Source organism: Heterocephalus glaber, unplaced genomic scaffold (assembly GCF_053883595.1).
Source record: "Heterocephalus glaber isolate CG9 unplaced genomic scaffold, H.glaber_assembly_v1.0 deba00001553, whole genome shotgun sequence".
NCBI lineage: Eukaryota > Metazoa > Chordata > Mammalia > Rodentia > Bathyergidae > Heterocephalus > Heterocephalus glaber.
In genome coordinates, this window is record NW_028258344.1 from 7,438,165 (window position 1) to 7,458,202 (window position 20,038).

The window sequence follows — 20,038 nt, forward strand, 5'->3', positions numbered from 1 at the left end:
TGATTTTCATTGTCTTTTCCTAGAATTTTGTCTAAAATTTTTGGAGTGCTGGTTTGGTATTCATGAAGTTCCTAAGGTGCTCTTTGTCATGAAAGTATCTTATGTCTCCATGAATTTTGAAAGATAGTTTTGCAGGGTACATCAAACTGGGCTGGAGACTGTTTTCCATTAGGGCTTGCAATATGTCACTCCAAGCTCTTCTTGCCTTCATGGTTTGTGTTGAGAAGTCTGCTGTGATTCTGATGGGCTTTCCTTTGTATGTGATTTGCTTCTTTTCTCTAACTGCTTGTAGAATTTTGTTCTTCTGTTTGGCTTCTGGAATCTTAACAATTATATGCCTATGTGTAGATTTTTTTTTTGATCATGGATACTTGGAGTCCTTATGCTTCACTTATCTGTATGTCAAGCTCTTTTCCCCTCCTGGGGAAGTTTTCTGCCATCACTTCTGTGAACAGTTTTTTTTTTTTTTAAGCATTCTGGTTATTTTTAGTTAAAAGAAAAACAGCTTTTTCCAAGGGCAACAAAGTGAACCAAAGGTCAGAAGGAAGCTGGGTGTGGGCTTCTCAGCAGCTCCTGCTCCACAACCTGGCAGCAAGGAAGGCGCCCTGCCAGGAAGACTCAGGATCCTCTGGTGGGGAGGGTGGAGCTGCTGGGCCACTCTGGTCCTAGAGTGGTTTGCAGGGCTCTTAAGGTGATCTCTGAGCCAGTTGGCTGACATGATTAACGCTATTATTCTTGGGGGGCATTAAATTAAGGAACGACAAACAGAGCCAAGAGGTGGCTTATTCAGTTGGATTCTGAATCACGATCAGGAAATAGTCTTTATCTGGTGCAACCATTATTTCATTTTTCTTGGAGCGAATTTGGAGGAAAGTGAGGTCATTCTGGGGGTCAATTTCATGCACGGCGCTCCGTGCCTTCAAGATTAAGTTGTGCATGAGGTTGGCATACTGTGTGGTGGTGGGATTGTCCATGGTACTCTTGATGGGAATACCTTCTGTGTTCACCACAATGATTCCTTGCACTCCTTTCTGGCTCTGAAGTCATTTCAGTGTTTCTTCCACCTCTGCCTTTTTTTTTTGGCGACAGGGTCTTGCTACGTGGTTCAGGCTGGCCTTGAACTCACTATATAGTCCTGACTGGCTTCAAACTCACTTTGATCCTCCTGCCTCAGCCTCCCAAGTGCTGGGATTATAGGCCTGTGCCACCACACCCGCACACACAAGTATTGCATCTGCGGCCGATCCGGTAGCTCCGCATCGCCAACACTCAGCCCGGTTCCATACCTTTCTGCACCTGCTGTGAACAGTTTTTTTATGTCATCTGAACTCTCTCCTGTTTCTTCATTGACTCCAATTAGTCTTATGTTATTCTTCTTTGCATCATCTAGAAGCTGCTGGATTGATTTCTTGTGTTCCTTTACAATTTTAAAGAAATTTTTCTTTTCCTGGTCACTAATTGCAATCTTATATTCTATATCTGAAATTCTGTCTTCATATTGGCTCATTCTGCTGCATAGACTTTCAATGGAGTTTTTAATCTCCTGGAAATCTGTTTGCATCTGTTTTATGGATTCCATTTGTTTCCTATGTTGGGATTCCATCATGTTCCTCAGCTCCTCTATTTTTTTATCTGTGTCCTCTCTAGATTTATTAATCATGTCTTGCAATATGGGCACAATCTCTGCTGTTATCTGAGAAATTATTTCTGATTTCATTTTTTCCAGATCCTTTTTCATTGCTAGTTCAGAGAGTCCATTTGGTTGATTATCAGAGTGTTCCATCTCATTTCCCTTTGGGGTGGCAGTAGGTGATCTGGAAGTCTGCTTCTGAGGCTTGTTTATGTGTCTTCTCATTTTGACAGGGGTGGGGGATTCTGTTGGCACCCACATGGCTCACTTCCTCTGTGCTGGGATCTGTGGCATGCCTACCTGGAAGCCTCCTCCATTCTGGAAGCCATGGCACACCTACCCAGAATCCTCTTCTGGGCTGGGAGCCATAGCAAGCTGACCCAGGAGCCTCCTCTGGGCTAGGATCTGTGGCACACTGACCCAGGTGCCTCCTCTGTGCTGGGAGCCACAGCATGCCTACCTGGAAGTCTCCTCCATGCTGGAAGCCATTGCAAACCTACCCAGAAGCTTCCTCTGGCCTGGAATCTGTGGCACACTGACCTGGAAGCCTCCTCTGGGCTGGGAGTCATGGCATGTTGACCCAGGAGTCTCCTCTGTGCTGGGAGCTGTGGCATGCCTCTGAAAGTGAAAGGATTTACGAGGGAATGAGAAGGAAAATAAGTAAAGGAGAGGCTTAAATGGAGTGTGGTGGAAACTGTAGAGAGCTCATGTTCAATTTACAACCAAGGCTAAAATATTAATTAGCTAATCCTATGGAACAACCCTTGGTGTAGGAGAACTTAATGTGACTAGGTAAAGAATTATAGAGATACAGGGACTCACTCTTAGTCTTACACTCCTAATAACACACTGCAGAACCCCTAGCTCTTACTAGAAGCAATACCAGTTGAGAGAGAAAGTGAGAAAAAAAGAAAACACTTGGGCATAGGAAAACCTCATATAGCTTGTTAAGGACAATAACTGAGATTTCTATGCTTTTACTAGCACACAACTGCTGACCCATTCCACCCTCACTGGCTCTGTCAAAAAGTAATACCAGATTAAAGGGGGAAAATAACAGAAGAGCCTTTCCAATCCAGTCTATACTGTAGCCAGTATTTTATCAAAATGCCCTTTCCCCTTAGTTCAAAACTGGAGAGACTTTGTTTTGTAGTAATTGAAGGTGGGCAGGGGGAGGAGGAGCCCCAGGCCTCTGGGGTTATGACTGTGAGGTTGGATATGTCAACCAGTGCTTGACCTGATGCCCTACTTATACTCTTGCCTACCAGGGAAGAGAGTTAAGGGGCTAGGGAGTCCAGATGGACCACCAAAGTTGCTTCTCTTCCCTCTGCAGGCTGATATGTGTTCTTGTGGGCATAACTAACTGGATTTCTTTTGCTTCTGTCTTATGACTATGCACTTTCAATTGTATCAGAAGGAGACTAGGCTCAAATGGATTGGTCTAGTACCCAGTCTTCTGCTATTCTCTTAGAGAATTCCCTGATCTCAGTCATCTTCCTTCCACAATAACCCCTGTGGCTACCTATATCTCTTCCTTCTATGCCACTCCATCTGAATACACCATGCCAAACTTTCTGTACCCACCACTCCCCTCCAATCCCCTGCCCCATGTGACACAAGTCTCTGCCTTGTGGTAAATTAGAACCATGCTGTAAAAACCAATGCTGTCCCTTAAATCTACTTTCTGCCATCTGTCTGCTTTATGTCTGTGTTGTTCTGGCCTTCAGCACAGCACAATTATTCCTTGCTCTTTATTCTGTTCCCAAAAATGAGGGGTCATCTCTCTCCTACATTGAGACTCCACTCCACTGTGTCACACTCCCCTCATTCCCAGTCTCACTCTACAGAATATGGCTAATTACCATCTCCTTTCTGTCATGCAGTGAAATCTGCACCTTGAACACATGTTAAGTGTGAAGGTGTAATGTATCCAGGCAAAAGGAGGTAATCAAAATGGATTCTCATCTCAATTTTGTTCTAATCCCTTTCAATGGGGCAAAGAAGAAAGCTAAAGGACTTTAAAATGGGTTATTCTCCACACATCCTGGAGTGCAACATGGGATTTATCACTCTTGTCTTTGATCACTTGCTGGAGTCAGATTTCTGAAATGGAGGTACTTGCAGGTACATCTTTCTTTTGACAACTTCATGGGAGGGGAACCACTGAGCTGCCCATCATTGGTTGTATGCTTAACTTATTCACCTTTCTTTCTAATTATCAATGTTTCTGGATGCCACCAGATAACTTTCACTCTCTGGTTATGATCACATGAACCTTGGTGAATCCCAGTCTCTTATCAGAGCTATGTACCTGCTGGTTTTGAAAGGTTATCCCAAACATTCACAGATCCAAGTTGTCTCTAGTATGCCATCTTCTAATCTCCCCTAGATTACAATTATTATCTGTGTGTATTATTCCAATATTTATCATATGATGATCAGTGTATTGTCAGTGGTCTCTCTAGAGGGAGACCAGAGACCCCGGAGAGCACTAACCTTTAAAGAAAGAAAAGGAGACAGCATGGGGGATGAACAGCTCTTTATTCTCCTGACACTGTTCGACAATCACAAAGGAAAGAGGTAAGGCTTTTATACATATAGGAAAACAGCTTAGTTGTTCTGGCTATTGTCTTTCTGCTTTTAACATCTGGTGATAACAAGTGATTCTAAGTGACTCATAAGAGCTACAGGTGAATTTACATGTGCCTTGTTTCTGTTCACCGATCTGTACATCTAAGAGCACACTGCAGCCCTCTTCTTACCAGATGGTATCAAGAAAGCAGGGTGACCTGGGCAGAAGTCAAGCCCACCAGCCCACTGCAAACATCACAGATGTACACAGTGAACCGTATCTCTCTCACCAGCTGTAGAGTCATTGGGTCGTGGTCTTCTGACTCTGGACAATGCTTACTAAGAAAGCTAGGAAAACATGTTTATCTCCCATAAAACTTTTACAACATCTCTTAAAGTTTCCTGGAATTCTTTTAACAAACAGACTTGTGGAAATTCCCAGAAATGACTTCTTAATTTTCTCAGTTAATAAACTTCTTGTGATCATATTCTTACAACTAGGTAACTAAATTCTACAATTTCCCAAAGGTGTATTAAGTGATGTTTGTTTTATTTGGAGCCAATACTTATTTGGGCTGTCCAACACACTTTCTAAAAGTATATTTTTATATGCCTTAATATTTAGGACACGTAAAGCCACCCTCAGGGTTCAATTTATTTATTTATTTTTCAATTTTATCTTTTTCATTGTTTTTTTTAGACAGGGTAATTCAAGCTGGCCTTGAACTCAATATGTGGCCCAGGCTGGCCTTGAACTTTGTGGTGATCCTCCTTCCTCAGCCTCCTGACTACTGGGACTACAGATGACTGCCACCATGCCGAGCTTATCTTTTTCTTTTTAATGTATACATTTGTGAAGTATAGTATGATAATTTAATACATGAGTATCAGTGCCAATTTAACAATGAGCTCATTTCAGGAATTCAGTTATATATACCTAGATTTTCTTTAAATGATCAGACTTCTTAAAAAAATCTAATTGTCTAGCTTTGCATTATGGTTAACTTTTTGTTCCTTGTTAAGCACTGTATAAAAGACTATAGCTACCACCTTACCTCTGTACAAGCACCTGGATGACATTTCTCAGTGCTGTCTCCTCTTGTACTTGAGTGGAACCTGTGATTGAATTCTGGTCAATGAAATTTAAATAGATGCCATTATGTGATGACAGCAGCCAGTCAGGAAAATAAACATTACTCTAGGCATTTACAGTAAGGAAAGTTAATACAGTTTATTGCTTACACAGGTGTTGAAAAGGCTGAGAGAATAAGAAAAGACTATAGTAGTGAAATTTAGGATTAGTAACTTTAGAAAACACTTAACCACCTGTAAAGCTGGAAGAATAATGGAAGAAGTAGTGTCACCAGAGAATAGAACTCTGGAGGAGGTGTCACCTGAGTTGATTCTGGGGCACAGAGAAGTCCTTTAGCTGGTGATGGATTTACTGAAAGGTGGAGAGGGCACAACAAGGGACTGCATGTATCCCTGGGAAGAGGCCTTAAGCAGGTGCTAGGACTTCAGAGCTGGATCTAAGTGCTAAAGCCGGTACTGAGGAAGAGTCTGTGACTCTCTATAAAAGTATAGTTCAAACACACTTCAATAACTGGTGGTGCCTGCTGCTGCAAGAATATTTACAGCATTAATATTTTCCTCCCATCTTGGGAGCAGACCAGAAGTCGATTGGCAAGGACTTCTGGGAAACATAGTTTACAGGGTTTTATTTCACAATACATATCTGAATGCTGAAGGGACAGGTGGGCATTGGACAAAGAGTAAAGAGGCAGATGACATACAGAAGGCCAGGCTGATGAGAGCCTAGAATACCACAGTGAGGGTTGTGGGATTTATTTTGTTTTTTCGTTGTTGTTTTTTGTGGGGTTTTTTGAGACAATATAAAACCTCTTAAAGAAGAAATAGATATAATTTCCTGGAAGTTTAATTGGTCATGAGTTTTTTAAATATTTAAATTTTAAAAAGAAAATGATATAAATATGACCAAGCTTTTATTTTCTTTTCATGTAGTATCTTTTCCTTTTTTCTGTTAAGAAAACTAATGATAGGGAAAAGTTTTAGGTAACTTAGTAGATTGAATATTAAGGTAGTTGTAGAAACAAAATAAGTAATGTGTTCCTTTAAGATTTGCTTTTCCTGTAACTCTCCTTGTTTAAGGTGAGGATAATCTCACTCTTTAACCAGTAACTTCATTAACCTAACAAAGTTGCAATGGCTGGGTGAATTTACAATGTATATGTGCCTATCTTGTGTCTGTGACTTGTAAATAGGAACTGGAATTGTATTTACACATCAAAGACCACTAGGGGTGAGACAATGGCTAAAAACGATATAAAAAGGGAAATGCTGAACAAAGGGGTGTGCGGATATTAACCACACTGGTTTCTGGTGGTCCCACCCGCTTGCAGCAAGTAGAAATTTTATTATTTTACCTGAATTCTGTGTCTCCATGTATTTCTTTCTGAGATTTCTGGAACACCAATGCAAGTGGGCCTTGTGGTGCAGCTCTGTAATCCCAACTGGCAGGTGAGGCAGGAAGATCATAAACTGAAGGCCAGCCTGGGCAACTTAGTAAGACTCTACCTCAAAATAAAATTTTAAAAAGGGCTGGAGATGTAACTCAGTGGTAGAGCATGAATTATATGAGATATAACATGTGTGAAGCCCTGTGTTCAACCTCCAGTGCTGCAGAGCAAAACAAAAGAAAAACAAAGCATGCATATAGTAGAAAAATTGGGGAAAACAAAATTATTAAGCAAACAATCCTGCTATCCAGAGATGATCACAACATCCAAATATATTTTCTTCTGGTCTTTTGTCTACAAATGTAATATATTATAAATCAGTGGCCCTTAAACTATGGTCCACATACCTTCAATTATTTTCGAAGGCTTCACAGTTATAAGGGTTAGATACATATCTATTAAATGTTTATAACAAATAGTGCTTATGTTGTCATTAAAATAAATTAATTTTTATAATTATAATATTTAATTTTCTATAATATTTTATAGATGTCACTTAATAGTGCTTTAAATCAATATTAGACTTGCAGTGAGGTGATCTATTTTCATTATCCAGCAGTGACACAATGAAGAGACTGAGTAGAGGAAAGGAATGATACCTTGAACTTCAAAACAGGATCAAAGAGCTTGTGAACTAGTGTGCATGTGTGGGGGGAGAGATGATTTCCACTGTAGCACCCACCACCTACTGGAAATTTGGAAGAAATTAATTTTTTTCCTCAGTCTTTTAAACAAGGTAAAAGTAACCCAGGATTCATTCAAAAGTCAACTCAATATATTTGAGCACTTCCAAGAGGAACCAAAACAAGTGATAAGTTTTACTTAAAAATAGGAAGCAACTTCAAATGTGTAAAATACTTATTTTTTAGTTATAAATTGAGACATACTCATTTTGTATTTTAGAAAATATTTTAAAAGGTACCCTAGGATAAAACTCGCCCATACTTACATTAAAGAATACAGGTGAGGGGATGTAGGTCAGTGATTGAGTGCATGTCTGACATGACAAGTCCTTAGTTTGATCCCCAGCATCACACACACACAAAATTAAACAAACAATATGTTTATGTTTCTAAAATTTAAGTAATGTATACACAGTAATGTTTTCTAATATTTCCTTATTTATAACTGTTATAATTATTGTCCATATTTGTACACTTTTGCATTCAAATACAATTATAGTCAGCCCTTTCTATCCACAAGTTCTACATCTACAGATTTAACCAACCTCATGCAAATTTCACACAAATATTCAATCCATTATAATCCCTTATATTTCTTCTCTTGTCTGTTTCTCATGTTCTTGTGTTTCTCATATTCTTTCTCATGTCTGTTTTCCACTTAATCCTCCCTTATAGTGATACCACCTGCTCAGGTCTCCTTGCCTCCTATATTCTCCAGTTGAAAAGAAGTCAATTTTTACCTTAAAGGATAACTGTGTTACTTGATATTGACCTCAGCCAGGGAAAATGAGCTCTTTGAATTTTAAAGAAAATGCTAGGTTTACATGTATTAACTACAGGAAAGAAGCCAAATAGTTTTAAAAATATAGTTGTACAGTCCAAAAAGACTGTCCAGGAGGATAATTACACAAAGAATTTTTAAGTAAATTGAGTAGATTGTATAATCAAAACCATTCATTTTACAGATGAGCATATACCTAAAAGATCTGAGTAATTTCTTCAAGAATATGTGTATCTGTGTGTGTATGTGTGTTGTGTATTTACAAATTATTTATATAATAAAATATAGATAAGTATTTCATAGCATGATATAAACACGAAATAATTTAAAATTTTAATTTACTTCACTGAATATTGGGATGCTATTTGCTCTTATTAGTGGTATTATTCTTGTTGAGTGCTAAGTTTTAAAAAATTTTTGGATTATCAGTTTTTAATACAACAATCCAAAGGTCAAGTTATAAATTCAACCTACTTTGATACTTGGCTATGAAAAAAAGATACCTCACAAACATATGTAGACCCCATATGCATTTCTCAATTCCATGTACTTATTTAAAACCTTGTATTGAAAATCAGAAACCTGAGATAGATCTCAATGATAGAACATGTGGATAGCATGCTCAAGGCCCTGGGTTTGATCTCTAGCACCAATGAAATTTAAAAGAAAATTAATTGATTATTCAGTTAGTAAAATTCAACTTTCCTTCCTGTCAATTAACTATTCCTCACAAGTAATTAAAAGTTGCTCTACTTTCAAATCTTAGAAGTATTTGAATTATACCAAAGTGTTTTCCTTTAAAGTGGAGAACTAGGGAGTTGCACGGAAAAGGCCGAATCAGTCCCCCGCAGACAGGCAGGTCTGTGCACCCCCTACCGAGGTCCTGAGTCTCATGGAAGATGCCGAATCAGCCCGCTGCAGACAGGAAGGTTTGCCCATGACCTACCGAGGTCCCCAGTCATGCGGAACACACCAAATCAGCCTGCTGCACACAGGAAGGTCTGTGCACACCCTACCAAGGTCCTGAGTCACGCAGAGGACACTGAATCACCCCGCTGCAGACAGCCACCTGGTTCCACACTACAAAGACACAGAGGACACCAGACCACCAGACCAAGGTACTGAGTCCCGCTGTACCCGGCCCGGAGGTAGGGGCTTCTGAGCCTCCGGCCCACTGCTCCTGGTCCAGAGGAAGGGACTTCCCGGTCACCATTACTCCTGCTGCTCCCAGCCCAGAAGAAAGGGCTTTTGGGCCACCTTCTGTCCCACTGCTCCTGGCCCAGAGGAGGGGGCTTCCAGCCCACCATCACTCCCATCGCTCCCAGCCCAGAAGGAGGGGCTTCTGAGCCACCATCCCACTGCTCCTGGGCCAGAGGAAGGGGCTTCCCAGCCACCATCCCTCCCACTGCTCCCAGCCCACAGGAAAGGGATTTTGGGTCACCATCCCGACTGCTGCTCCGGGGCCCTGTCCCACCTCTTCCGGCTCAGAGGAGGTAATCCGTGTAGGCGCTAACAGCCCCCCGCCCCAGTCAAAATGAGAAAACATGTAAATAAGTCTCAAAACCAGATTTCCAGATCACCTACAACAACCCCAAAGGGAAATGAGATGGAACACTCTGATACTCAACCACCTGGACCCACTGAACTGGCAACAAAAGAGGATCTGGAAAAAATGAAATCAGAAATAATTTCTAAGATAACAGGAGAAATTGTGCTCCTAGTGCAAGACATGATTAATAAATCTAGAGAGGAGCTGAGGAACATGATGGAATCCCAACATAAGAAACAAATGGAATCCATAAAACAGATGCAAAGAGATTTCCAGGACATGAAAAACTCCACTGAAAGTCTACACAGCAGAAGGAGCCAATGTGAGGACAGAATTTCAGATGTAGAAGGTAAGATTGCAATTAGTGACCAGAAAAAGGAAAATTGCTTCAAATTTATAAGGGAACATGAGAAATCAATCCAGCAGCTGCTAGATGATGCAAAGAGGAATAACATAAGACTGATTGGGCTCAATGAAGAAACAGGAGAGAGTGGAGATGACATAAAAAAATCTCTTCACAGAAATAATGGCAGAAAACTTCCCAAGCAGGGGAAAAGAGCTTGACATACAGATAAGTGAGGCATATAGGACTCCAAATATCCTTGATCAAAAAAAAAAATCTACACATAGGCATACAATTGTTAAGATTCCAGAAACACAACAGAAGAACAAAGTTCTCCAAGCAGTCAGAGAAAAGAAACAAATCACATACAAAGGAAAGCCCATCAGAATCACAGTAGACTTCTCAACACAAACCATCAAGGCAAGAAGAGCTTGGAGTGACATGTTCCAAGCCCTAAAAGAAAACAGCCTCCAACCCAGATTGATATACCCTGCAAAACCATCTTTCAAAATGGATGGAGAAATAAGATACTTTCATGACAAAGAGCACCTTAGGAACTTCGTAAATACCAAACCAGCACTCCAAAGAATTTTACACAATATCCTAGGAACAGACATTGAGGATCACAACCCCAGGAAGCAAAGCAGAATGAACCCACCTGGCATGACAAGAAATTAAATGTAAAGGGGGAGAACCCAACAAAAAGAAAAAGTCATGGCAATGACAAGTCAATAGGTTTCAGTTAAAACCATCAATGTTAATGGTCTCAATTCACCAATCAAAAGAAATAGACTGGCAGAATGGGTCAAGAAGCAACATCAAACAATATGCTGCATACAAGAAACACACTTCATTCAAAAGGAAACTCATAGACTGAAAGTGAAAGGGTGGAAAACAATACTCCATGCAACAGGAACCCCCAAAAAAGCAAGAGTAGCTATCCTCTTTGCAGATCAAGTAGATTTCAAACCAACACTGATGAAGAGAGATGAAGAAGGACACTACATCCTTGTAAAGGGAAGAATCCAACAGGAAGAGATGACAATCATAAATATCTATGCACCAAACACTAGTGCACCCAACTATATAAAGCAAATACTAACAGACATGAAAAGTCATGTATGCACTAATACAATTGTAGTGGGGGATCTCAACACCCCATTGTCACAAATAGACAGATCAACTAGACTAAAAATAAGTAATGAAATACTAGAACTCAATCGAACTCTTGAACAAATGAACTTGACAGATGTTTACAGAGTTTTCCACCCCACAAAATCAGAACACACATTCTTTTCAGCTGCACATGGGTCATTCTCCAAAATAGAACAAATTCTCACACAGAGAACATGTTTAAGTAAGTGCAAAGGAATTGAAGTTATCCGCTGTATATTATCAGACTATAGTGCCATGAAATTGGAGATCCATAGCAAAAGAAACTCAAAAAATTTCATAAACACATGGAAATTGAATAACACACTTCTGAATAACCAATGGGTCACAGAGGAAATTAAAGAAGAAATCAGACAGTTCCTTCAATTAAATGACAATGACAATACAGCATATCAGAATCTGTTGGACACAATGAAAGCAGTCTTATGAGGGAAATTCATAGCAATGAATATGCATATTAGGAAAATAGAGTGAGGCCAATTAAACAACCTGAGGCTGAACCTCAAGCTTCTAGATAAAAAAGAGCAGGACAACCCCAAAGCTCATACAAGGGAGGAAATTATAAAGATCAGAGGAGAAATCAATGCAATGGAGACTAAGAGAATGATACAAAAAAAAAATGATGCCAAGAGTTGGTTCTTCAAAAGAATCAAAAAATTGACAAACCTTTAGCCAACCTTGTCAGAAAAAGGAAAGAAAAGGCCCAAATCCATGCAATTAGGAATGAAAAGGGTGAAATTACAACAGACCCAGCAGAAATCCAGAGGATCATCAATACCTACTTCCAGAACCTATATGCCAATAAGATGGACAACACAGAATGGACAGATTCCTAGATACATATGAATTACCAAATTTGAACAAAGAAGACCTAAAAATTCTAAACAACCCAATATCAAGCAATAAAATTGAAAATGTAATGAAAAACTTATCAACTAAGAAAATCCCGGACCCTGATGGCTTCGATGCTGAATTCTACAAGACATTTAGAGAGGAACAGCTGCCACTACTGTTTAAACTCTTCAATGAAATTGAAAGGGAAGCAATACTCCCAAATTTGTTCCTGGAAGCAAGCATCACCTTGATCCCCAAAGCAGAGAAAGACCCAACTGAAAAAGAGAACTATAGGCCAATCTCACTAATGAACATAGATGCAAAAATCCTTAATAAGATAATGGCAAACAGAATGCAGAAGATCATCAAGAAGATCATACACTCTGATCAAGTGGGATTCATCCCAGGGATGCAGTTCAATATACGCAAATCAATCAATGTAATACACTATATCAATAGATCCAAGGACAAAAATCATGATTATCTCCATAGACGCAGAAAAAGCATTTGACAAAATCCAACATGCATTCATGATAAAAACCCTACAAAATATTGGAATAGATGGTCTCTACCTCAAACTGATAGAAGCCATCTATGAAAAACCAACAGCCAATATCATACTAAATGGTCAAAAACTGAAATCCTTCACACTAAAATCAGGAACAAGACAAGGATGTACACTATCAACACTCGTGTTCAATATACTTCTGGAAACATTAGCCACGGCAATTAGACAAGAGAAAGAAATAAAAGGAATAAAGATAGGTAATGAAGAAGTCAAATTGTCATTATTTGCAGATGACATGATACTCTATATAGAAGACCCCAAGAACTCCACCAAAAGTCTTCTAGACTTAGTAACCAAATTGAGTCAAGTAGCTGGTTACAAGGTCAACACACAAAAATCAATAGCTTTCCTCTACACAAATGACAGACTCACTGAGAGAGAAATAGGGCAAATAATTCCTTTCACACTAGCATCCAAAAAACTGAAATACCTAGGAATCATCCTAACGAAAGAAATCAAAGACCTCTTCTCTGAAAACTATAACACTCTGAAAAGAGAAATTGAAGATGATATCAGAAAATGGATAGACATCCCCTGCTCCTGGGTAGAAAGGATTAATATAGTGAAAATGGCCATAGTTCCAAAACTGCTATATAGATTTAATGCAATTCCCATTGAGATCCCAGGAGCATACTTCATAGACCTTGAGAAAACAATCCAAAAATTCATTTGGAACAGGAAGAGACCCAGAATAGCAAAAGCAATTCTACTTAACAGAGACATGGCAGGGGGTATCAAATCCCCAACCTGCAACTCTACTACAAAGCTACTGTGATAAAAACAGCATGGTACTGGCAAAGAAACAGACTTGAGGACCAGTGGAACAGATTAGAAGATACAGAAACAATGCCAGACACACTCAGCCACCTCATCTTCGACAAAGGAGCCAAACACCCTCCTTGGAGGAAAGATAGCCTCTTTAATAAATGGTGCTGGAAAAATTGGGCTTCAACTTGCCAAAGATTAAAACTAGACCTGTATCTCTCACCATGCACTAAACTAAAATCAAAATGGATTAAAGATCTAAATATTAAAATAGAAACTCTGAAGCAGTTGGAACAGAGTTTAGGTAGAACCCTTGAAGACATCAGTGTAGGAAAAGAGTTTATGAACAAAACCTCAGTTGCCTGTGAACTAGCACAAACAATCAACAAGTGGGATCTCTTCTTATTAAAAGGCTTCTGCACAGCAAGAGAAACCACCAGCAGTGTGAAGAGACAACACACAATGTGGGAAAAAATCTTCACCTGCTCTTCCTCAGACAAAGGTCTACTATCTCAAATCTATAAAGAACTTAAAAAGATCAGACCTCCCAAATTTAAAGACCCAATCCAAAAATGGGCATCTGAAATGAACAGACATTTCTCAGACAAAGAAGTAGACATAGCAAATAAATACATGAAAAAATGTTCAGCATCACTGGTCATTCGAGAGACGCAAATGAAAACAATGCTGAGATTCCACTTCACTCCAGAAAGAATGGCTGCTATCATGAAATCAACCAATAACAAATGCTGGTGGGGCTGTGGGGAAAGAGGAACCCTGCTCCACTGCTGGTGGGAGTGTAGACTGGTGCAAGCACTGTGGAAATCAGTATGGAGATACCTCAAAGAACTAGGACTGGAAATCCCATTTGACCCTGCTATTCCACTGCTGGGGATCTTCCCCAAAGAATTAAAAGAATCATACCACAGTGATATATGTGCCCCCATGTTCATAGCAGCACAGTTTGTAATAGCTAAAACTTGGAAACAGCCCAAATGCCCATCAACTGGAGACTGGATCAAGAAAATGTGGGGTTTTTTTTTTATAAAATGGAGTACTACTCAGCCATAAAAAATGAGAAATTAGAGACATTTATAGCTAAGTGGATGCACATTGAGGCGATACTCTTAAGTGAAATAAATAGGACACGCGTGTAAACACCGAATAGTTTCTCTGGTGTGAGAAACTGAAAGTGTAAATAAGGACTAAATGTATAATAGGTAATGTGAAATGGGAAGAAAAGGGGCAAAGGGGAAGGAAGTGGGAGGGCTAGGGGAAAGGATAGAAGGGAATGGGATTAATATGAGAAAATGGAAAAATAGGAACAAAGTCTTTGTAAATAGGGAGGACTGGAGGGGTTGAAGGGAGGGCTGGGCAAGGGTGAAAAACAAGAACCAAGAGAGACTATGTAAAGGTGCACATTTCCAATGATGAATGTCATTATATTGTATATCTAAAATGTACCAATGATTAGAATGAATGGTCGATAATGTAAAATAGGAAGAAATGGTCCAAAGGGGTAGGGGTAGTGGGAGGGGCAGGGGAAAGGAAAGAAGGGAAAGAAAAAATGCTGAGAAATGGAAAAAATGGAAGTAAAGTCTTTGTAAATAGGGAAAGGTGGAGGGGGTGAAGGGAGGGCTAGGAATGGGGAAAAAATAAGAACCCAGATGCATTATGTAAAGGTACAATTCCCAATGAGAAATGTAATTGTGTTGTATACCTACAATGTACCAATAAAAGTATTTAATGCAAAAAATAAATAAAGTGGAGAACTAGGCCAGGTATGATGACGTATTCTCATAATTTCAGCACTCAAGAGGCTGAGACAGGAAGATTGCTCCAAGTTTGAGACCAGCCTGGGCTATAACATTGAGTTCAAAGCCAGCTTGAACTACATAGCAAGACCCCATCTCAAAAAAAGAGAAAAAAACCCTAAATAAATAAATAAATAAAGTGAAGGACGTTAACAAAATCTGTTTCCAAGTTTTCTAAATCGATGGAAATATTAGCATTTTTATAGGGGATATATTTATATATTTCAAAAATAAAATTATATGATAATTTGTAAATGTTTGTTATCAAAATGCTTTTGTTTCTTTTTTTGTAAAAAACTACTTTTATGTTTGTTGTTAAAATACCATTTGAACTGACAGATTAAGAATGTTTTTAACTATCCACTAGGTGGAGTAATAGTAGTAGTAACCTCAAAATAGCAACCAACAAAGTTGGAAAGCATTTTGTTTTACTTTTTATTGAAGATTTATATATTTACAGAACATATAAATTATTAACTCCAAAAGGATAAAGATATAAATGCTAGAACTAAAAAAAATCTTTTTAAAAACCTAATTTTATTGGTACATTTTAGAAAACTGAAAGTGTAAATAAGGATCAAAAGGCATTATAGATATTGTGAAATAGGAAGAAAAGGTCCAAAGGGGAAGGGGAAGTGGGAGGGAGTGGAGAAAGGAAAGAAGGGAATGGAATTACTTTTAGAAAATGAAAAACAAACTTTTATGAGAAAATCTTTGTGAGCTTGGCTATGGCAAAGATTTTTTTCACAGGACCCAATAAGCATGAATCATGAAAGATAAAATTGATAAACTGGAGTTAAACTGAATGTGGTAGTGCACATCTGTAATCTCAGCACTTGGGAGGATGAGGCAAGAGAATTGGGAATTCCAGAACAACTTGGGGTACAAAGGGTGCTCAAAGCCAACCTGGGTCACATAGTTAGATTCTGTCTCAAAAAACAAAGACAAAAACAAAAACTAAAACTCAATAAACAAATACTTTTTAAAATTAGAGTTAATAAATTTTTTTTTAAATTTGATTTTTGAAAAGTACTACTATGAAAGGGAAAATAAAATACAGAAATTCAAAGAATTTCCAAATTACATATCTGACAAAGGACTTGTATATGGACTACATTAAAAAACTCTTATGAATCAATGGAAAATCAATCTTATGAAAAGGAACAAAAGATTTAAACAGACATTTTACCAAAGAAGAAATATGGATGAAAAATGAGCACATGAAAAAATGCTTACCAGCATTAATTGCTAGAAAAAATAAAACAACAAGATACATTTACCCAGCTACTAGATTGTCCAGAATTAAATGGGCCAACAACAAGTGCTGACATACAGAACAAGAGAAATTTTCACAAGATCCTAGTGGGAATGCAAAATAATACTACCACTAGAAAAACAGTTCAGTGGTAGCATAAATTTAAATATATACTTACTATACAACCTAGAAATCTTATTCACATATATATGAATATAATATATATTTATGCAAGTGAAATGAAAACACCATAAAGATCTATAGGTAAATAATCTGTAGGTAAATATTCACTCATAGGAATGCAGATATGAAAGGAAAACTTAATGTCTATCAATGAGCAAATGGATAAAGATTGGGGTCCAGCTTTTAGAGTTAGAGTTAGGGTTTGGTTAGGGTTAGGGATAGTGTTGAGGTGCAAGTATCCAAGTATTGTGTTGCAGGTATTAAGGTTAGGGTTACGGTGAGGGTTAGGGTTAAGGATAGGGATAATTTTGGATTGCAAATGCCTGAGTATTGGGGTGCAGATATTAGGGTTAGGTTTAGGAATAGTGTTTGGGTGCAAGTACATGAGTATTGGGGTGGGGGTATTAGGGTTAGCGTCGGGGATAGTGTTAGTGTTGGGGGGGGCAGGGGCCTGAGTATTGGAGTTTCAGTATTAGAGTAAAGGTTATGATTAGGTTTAGGAATAGCATTGGAGTGCAAGTACCCAAGTATTGGGGTGTTGGTATTAGGCTTAGGGTTAGGGTATTGATAGTGTTAAGGTGCAAGTACCTGTATATTGGGGTGTGAGTGTTAGGATTAGGGTTAGGGTTAGAATTAGCCTGAGTATTGGCATGCAGGTATTAGGATTAGTGTCACAATTAGTGTTAAGGATAGTGCTGGAGTGGAAGTATCTGAGTATTGGGATGCAGGTATTAGGGTTAGGGTTAAAGTAGTGTTAGCATTCAGTTATAGATAGTGTTGAGGTACTAGTACCCAAGCATTGGTGTGCATATATTAGGGTTAGGATTAGGGCTAGGCTTCAGGTAAGGGTTAGGAATAGTGTTGGGGTGCAAATACAAAAGTACTGGGGGTGCAGGTATTAGGATTAGTCTTACAGTTATTTTTAGCATCAGAGTTAAGTATAGTGTTGGGTCAAGTACACCAGTACTGAGGTTCAGTTATTAGGGTTAAAGTTAGGGTTATGGTTCAGGTTTGTGTTAGGGGTAGTGTTGTGGTATAAGTACTCCAGTATTGTGGTTTGGATATTAGGGTTAGTGTTAGGATTAGGGTTCAGGTTAGGGTTGAGAATAGTGTTGGAATGCAAATACCCAAGTATTGGGGTGTGGGTATTAGGATTAGAATTAGAGTTAGGGTTTGGGTATAGATTAGGGATAAGGTTGGGGTGCAAATAAAAGAGTATTGGGGTTCAAATTTTATTGTTAGTGTTTCTTGGGCTCAGATTAATGATAGATATAGTGTTAGGGAGGATGTACATGAGTACTGGGATACAGGTATTAGGGTTAGAGGTAACATTACAGTTTGGGTTAGGACTAGTGATAGTGTTGGTTTGCAAGTACCCATGTACTGGATGCAGGTATTATTGTTAAAGTTGGCATTTGGCTAAGTGTTACAGATAATATTAGAGGTACTATTGGGGTGTGAGCACTCAAGTATTGTGGTTAGGGTATTAGAGTTAGTGTTAGGATTAGGGTTCAGGTTAGGGTTAGTGTTGTGATGCAAATATCCAAGTACTGGGGTATGAGTAATGAAATTAGTGTTAGGGATAGGGAAATTGCTGGGGGCCAAGTACCCAAGTACTGTTATGTGGGTATTAGGTTCAGGATTTGGGTTAGGTTTAGGTTATGAATAGTGTTAGGGTGAAAGTACCTGAGTATTGTGGTGCAGGTACTTGTACCTGTGGGTATTGGGGTTATGATCAGGGTTTGGATAAAGATTAGGCATAGTGTTGGGGTGAAACTGATAGACTATTGGGTTGGAGGTATTAGGATTAGGATTAAGGTTTGGATTAGGGTTAGGGATAATGTTGGAGTTGAAGCACTAGTGTTTTGAGGTGCAAGATTAGGGTTAGGTTTAGATTTTGGGTTTGGGGAGAGTATTGAGGTGTAAGTACTGGTGTATCAGAGTGCAGGTTTAGGGTAGGTTAGAGTTAGGGTTTGGGTTGGTGTTAGGCATAGTGTGGGAGTGCAAGTATCTCAGTATTGGGTAGTGGGTATTAGAGTTCAGGTTAGGATTTGGCTTAGGGTTAATGATAATGTTTGTGTACAATTACTCCAGTATTTTGTCGGGGTTAGGGTTAGGGATAGTGTTGGTGTGCCAGTACTCAAGTACTGGGGTTTGGGTATTAAGGTTAGGATTAGGTTGAGGTTCCAGTAAGAATTAGGATAGTGTTGGTTGCGAGTACATGAGTATTGGGGTGCATGTATTAGGGTTGGGGTTAGGGTCTGGTTTATGGTTAGTGATAGTATTGGTATAGTTGTTCAAGAGTATGGTGAGCAGGTATTATTGTTAAAGTTAGAATTCTTGTAATGGTTGGAGATCATGTTGGTGTGAAAATAAATGAGTATTGGGATGTGAGTATTAGGTTTAGAATTAAGGCTATTTTTAGATTTAGGGTTAGGGATGGTTTTGGGGTGTAATTACCCAAATATTGGAGTATGAGAATTAGAGTTAGATTTAGGGTTAGTGTTAGCATTAAAGTTAAGAACAGTGTTGGAGTGCTACTATCTGAGTATTGGGGTGCAAGTATTAGGATTATGGTTTGGGTAAGGGTTACAGATAGTGTTGGGATGTGAGTACAAAGTACTAGGGTGCAGATATTCAGGTTAGGCTTAGGGTTAAGGTTATGTTTAGTGATAGTTTGGGGTGCAAGTACCCAAGTATTTGAATGTGGGCATTAGGGATAGTTTTAGGGTTAGCAATAGTATTGGGGTACAGATATTAGGGTTATGTTGGGGTGTAAATGCAAGAATATTGGGTGCAGCTATTATTGTTAGAGTTAGGGTTAGGGTTCAGGTTAAGCATAGGGATAGTGTTGGAGTGCAAGTAGTACTAGGTTGTAGGTGAGTTGGGGTGAGGGATAAGGTTCAGGTTAAAATTGGTGGTAGTTTTGGAGTGCAAATACCCAATTACCAGTTTACATGTAGTATTATTAGGGTTATGACAGTGATTAAGATTCAGGTAAATTTTAGGGATAGTGTTGATGTGCAAATACCCAAGTATTGGGGTGCAGGTATTAGAGTTAGTTTTAGGGTTATGGTTAAATATAGTGTTGGGTGTACATGTAGGGTACATGTACCACAGTATTAGGATGCGGGTATTAGGTTAAGGGTTCAGGTTAGATTTAAGTTGATGGGTAGTGTTGGGGTGCAATTACCTGACTATTGGAGTGTGGTTGTTAGGGTTAGAGTTTGGGTTTAAGTGAGGATTAGAGATTGTGTTCTGGTGCAACTCCAAGAGTATTAGGGTTAGTGTTAGGGTTAGGGTTTGAGTTAGGGTTACACAGAGTTTTCAGTTGCAAGTACCCAGGTATTTG

General features: G+C 38.9%; 1 pseudogene across 1 annotated transcript; it reads right to left on the bottom strand.

Annotated features, from left to right (window-relative positions):
- Nucleotides 1-455: 455 nt before the first annotated feature.
- On the bottom strand, nt 456-1,145 carry LOC101703446 (dynein light chain roadblock-type 1 pseudogene; annotated as a pseudogene). Its single transcript, XR_015442702.1, has one exon. The product of XR_015442702.1 is annotated as a dynein light chain roadblock-type 1 pseudogene (transcript).
- Between the last annotated feature and the right edge of the window lie 18,893 nt (nt 1,146-20,038).